This window comes from Euprymna scolopes, chromosome 18 (genome assembly GCF_053919585.1).
Source record: "Euprymna scolopes isolate OS-2025 chromosome 18, ASM5391958v1, whole genome shotgun sequence".
Taxonomy (NCBI): Eukaryota; Metazoa; Mollusca; class Cephalopoda; order Sepiida; family Sepiolidae; genus Euprymna; species Euprymna scolopes.
Genome location: NC_136499.1, coordinates 80715809 through 80720741, shown reverse-complemented (window position 1 = coordinate 80720741; position 4933 = coordinate 80715809). Strand labels below are relative to the sequence as shown.

The window sequence follows — 4933 nt, the reverse complement described above, 5'->3', positions numbered from 1 at the left end:
AAAGGAATACACACCGAACCAAGTAATTATGGTTTTAAAAATAAGGTGGTACCGTATGAGGAGGGTGTACCAACCACTGTACCATGTACCACCTCTCGTCATCGTCGTTGCTCTGTCGTTCGTACATTGATAGATAGTTGGAAAGAGGTGCGCGTTTGCCGTTTGGGTATGAAAAATTCATTTGGAAAAACATTCGATCTTTAGAAAGGTTCTTCCTTGCTCATCAGCAAATATTTAATCATGAGTCTCATCCACGATCAAAATAATAATCTTAGAATTTTACTTGGAATTAAGTTCGCTTTAAAAATATCTAGATTTATTTTACTCAAATGACAAAACTAAAACCTATTTTTAATCGTGGAGTTTTTATTTAACATCTCCAAACAGACTAACATATCAAAAGGCATATTTTTTTTTTTTTTTTTTTTATGAATGCGCTAATGATAGCTAGTAGTTTGTTGGTTTTCGAAGGAATTTAATAGACAGTTAATAGTTTGGTAAACAACAATATTAAGACTAAAAATGTCTATAGAATCGAAGTGACCCTACTTTAACAAAATAACTTATTTGCAGTTTGAGTTTAATTAAAAATGATTCTTGCGATTGGATATAAATAAGATGCAAAACACAGTAGTCGTCGTTATTAGGTCAGTAGCAAGATTTTCGAAATCAGAAGTTGGTTATGCAACTGCTACTTAGAGGAACAAATAATGATAAATATCGTTAAACATTTTTAACCGATTTCATATTTATTTTTTCACTTGATATTTTAAAATTATATTTTTGTTCGTCTTCTGTTTGCAATGAACCATTTTTAGGTTTATTAATCAGAAAATCAAACTTGCATTAATTTTGATAGTTTTAACTTGTAGAATATGGTAAATCAATTTCAAACAAAATAACAATAATAACATTTTTATTAAGTGAAATAGCTTTCATTTATGAAAAACTGAGATTGTGTACCAACACAAAATAAATCACCTATTTGACTTCTTCGTTTTAGATTAATCGAATAAAATTAATACATTCTTCTCAGTGTAGGAATTCATTCTTATATTTTTATAATAATAATTTCCCGTAACGTTAGTTGATTACGAGAGGGAATTACGGAGTATTAGAAAAAGTAAATCTTAATATTATGGCTATATTTAGTCGAAAAAGAATAGTTTATGCATTGTTCTCTTTGAATAAATGTGGCATGTACTGAATAGAGGGGAGTAAGGGTACCATTTGATGCGAAACTGTAGCAGCCGAAGAAAATAGATATTTGACAGCAACACGTAACATGGCACCTATTAAATAATATATTATTTTATTTTTGCGATGCAAATTGTTTTAAACGTAATCCTTGTTCAACGAGAAAGACATAGCAGCAAGTAATTCTAAGTTGAAGAACGCAACGGAGGAAAATAAAATTGAGAGAGAGAGAGAGAGAGAGAAAGCTACATCGACAACCATCATCAGCATTGTTATTGTTGTCATTAAAATTCGCCGAATCAAAAGATAGTACTATTTAAAATAAAAAGAAGAAACATTAATTTCCCTTACCTTTTAGAATATATTTCCTTGACTGACAAACAAATAAATAAATAAATAAATTATCTTTCAATATCAGATGTCGATTGCTGTTTAAAGGCGAGAGGCTGTTGCCACCTCAAGATCGACGACGTTTTCAGTCATGTTGGCAAATGTCGCGTCGTTGTCGAAGAGATGACTTTTGCATGCGAACAAGAAGAAGCCAGCTCTAACATGGAGAGAAATGACCAGCACACCACAAACACACAATTGCACCTTTTTTTGGTAAGAAGGGTGGCCGTTGTTCTTTTTTGTCTTCTATGATGATGGTTTTAATAAAGAGATGATAATCTGTACTTTTTAAACACACGGCAAACTCTTTTTTTCAATTTTCATTTGGTTTTTACATAACCTTACACTCAGTCTGATAATATTTGGTTCATTTGTTCAGCTTTTTCGGTAGTTCAGACTTCTTTTTTTCTCTCCCCGTGATGTAAACCCTAAACTCTGAGTGTGTGTGTGTGTGTTTTTTTCTTTTTCTTTTCCAGTACAAAAAAAGGTGGGCAATGCAGGATTACGAGAGGAGGGCTCGCTAAACTCTCAGGTGCTTGTGACGTCATTAGCCGTTGCTCGCATCGCATCTCTACAGCGCTAACTCCCACTCCTTTCATTCAAATTCAATCTCCTACTCCAAATCTCTCTACTCCTCTCCTCACGTCACGACAACTGTATTAGTAATTGTGTAGTAGCGCCTCAACAAGTAGTAGTAGTAGTAGTAGTTATACAGTTGCATGCAGACGGCGGTAGTATTATAGTTGTTGCAAAACAACATTTCTTTTTGTGTGATTGTTTAAGAATTTTATTCATTAAAAACGAGTTTTATCAAAGAAAAAGTCTGTAGCATTATGATTGTCTTATGCTAGGTTATAGATTAATTTAATTTTTCAGAATAAAGAGAGAAAAGAATATGTCCAATATTTCTCAAAATAAAACAATAAGTCTTACTTAGGTCAGCCAATATGGACAGCACGCCATTATGTAACTGAGACAGCTACTATTATTCCAAATAAGAAACACAATATTATTTAAGAAATTTAAAATAAAACCGACTGGTGTTTACAGTGATCCGATCATTGTCATCTCTTGCGACTCTACAAGTTTTTGCTATTAATTTTGTTATTAAACTTATTTCTTAACAAAGTATTACGACCTCTGTGTCAGTTTCTGGTGTAAGTAGCGTGGATCTCAGCTTGAATAAGATGGTCCCGTCTCTAGCGTCTACTAAAAACCCAGATTGACAATTAAATTCTAATTAAAGGAGGAATGGACAGAAATAGATGTTTTTGAACACGTTACGAAAGCAATTCCGTTTCGGTTAATTTGTATTATCATTTTTTCGAATGTTTTATACCCGGCATTTTAACGCTTTCAGTGCACTCATTTGTACCAAATGTCTGTAATTTAATGGCCAATACTTTTTTCAGTTCTTCCCTATTCATTTTCAATTTTTCTCAATTGTTCTCAATGAATGACAGGCGAAATTAAATTCCTGCAAGAAACGGGTATTTTTTTTTTTACAGATCCTAATTTTGTGATAGTGCAGTCGGTAGCCCAAAAATTACGTAACAGAAAATTCAGAGTAATTCATTTTTGGCACGCCAGGACGCCAAAAAGTAAATTTTGTAAATTTTCAGATTAGGTCCACCTCAACAATTTTCTTTTAAATGACGACTTTTATAGGTGTTCGACTATGCTGAATACGAAAATCGCATTGAAATTTTGCAGAAATAAGTAGTTATCGAAATATAAAAAGTTGTATTATGCATTGTATTCTTTGGCGGCCATTTTTACACGCGTGCGCGCCATAAACAAATCTACTCATCTCTGACTGATATTGCACGCGCGTAAAAAAAGATGGCCGCCAAAAATACAATGCATAAAAAAACTTTTTATATCTCGATAACTAATTATTTCTGCAAAATTTCAAGGCAATTTTCATAGTCAGCATAGTCGAAAACCTTTAAAAGAAAATTGTGGAGGTGGACCTAATCTAAAAAAAAATACCGTAAATTTTTGAGGGGGGGGGTAAAGAATAAAATTTATTCACAATAAAATTAGTTGCAAATTTTTTCCTTTGCGGGCAATGAACTTATGAAACGCCAGGGTAACATATGATGAAAAAAATACCATTGGTTCTCATAATGAAGATGTCGTATCCAAGCACGAATACAATAATAAGATTCAAAATAGTAGTGTCTAACCACACTCTCTTATGTAGTAAATTTTAGGAGCTTACTCACAAATTGAAAGCCAGTCAGGCACGTGCCTTTTTCTTTTTCTTTTTTTCTTCATTTAAAGTCCTTTTAGAATTTTCTCTCCTTCATTTGCGTGCAAACCGTAGACACGCAGATGGATTTCAGAAGTATGGCCGCGTCGCATATCTAGGTATTCTTGCCGAGTTTTCTTCTTTGTAGGAGGTTCTAAAATTGCTTGTCACATAAAATAAGGTCTTTTTTTAAAATAACTGCACTCCTTTAAAAATACGTGCAAAACCGTAGTCATGTAGATAGTTTTCAGAAGTGAGCCTCGTCGCATACCCGGGGTGTTTTTGCCGGGCCTTCTTCTTTGACGGAGGCTCATCAAAATTCCATTTTCAGCGCCAGGCAATGAAACGAACGTCCAATCTCCACGTCGGTGGAATTTCAAAAAAGACCGAAATCCGCGCTGAGCTCGTGACGTCATCACGGAGCTAGCATTTCCCTTTTCTCCAAATTAAAGGAAGTTTCGTAGAAACCCAAAATGTACGAAACTAAGAATCAAAAAAGATATGAAATACAAAAAATCGAATACAAGAACCAGATAAAAAATAATAAATGTAAACGGGGGCGGGAAGATGCACTATTATTGGTATAAAAAAATTCCAACAGGATCAATAAGTGCATGAGTAGGTGTATCAGAATTTTGGGGGAATTTTTGACACCCCTCACACAAAACTGCGAATAAAATATAAAATCTCATAATTTCTCTTTTTAAAGTGGGTTGTTTATTTTCTTTATGGAATATACTTCCAAAATAAACTATTAAAGTTGTTTAAATAATAGAAATATGTTTACAAAGTGCCGACGCACCTTCATGCAGCCATTATTTACGTAATGAAATCAATTGAATTTTAGGAGTTAATTTCTTTTTCAATTTTTAAACTTTAAAAATCTATCAAAATTTTTCTATTGGTTCAATTTTTACGATATTTTCAGGGCCAATGTGAAATTTTATGCTCTTTCCAATAAATGCAAATATAATATTTTAGACAAACGTCTTTTTTTAATTCACCCCCCCCATTTTGAAATGTCTATTAAAATTTTAATAATTAATTTATGTACCAAAGTTTTATATATCACAAATTGAAGATAAAAGATCA

General features: G+C 32.9%; 1 protein-coding gene across 8 annotated transcripts in view; it reads right to left on the bottom strand.

Moving 5' to 3' along the window:
- LOC145297666 (uncharacterized) overlaps positions 1–4261 on the bottom strand; it is a 1332115-nt gene extending 1327854 nt beyond the window's left edge. For all 8 annotated transcript variants that reach the window (XM_080143840.1, XM_080143841.1, XM_080143838.1 and 5 more), the window contains exon 1: positions 1549–4261. The gene's annotated coding sequence lies outside the window, so the exon portion shown is untranslated. The remainder of the gene's footprint in view (positions 1–1548) is intronic.
- Between the last annotated feature and the right edge of the window lie 672 nt (positions 4262–4933).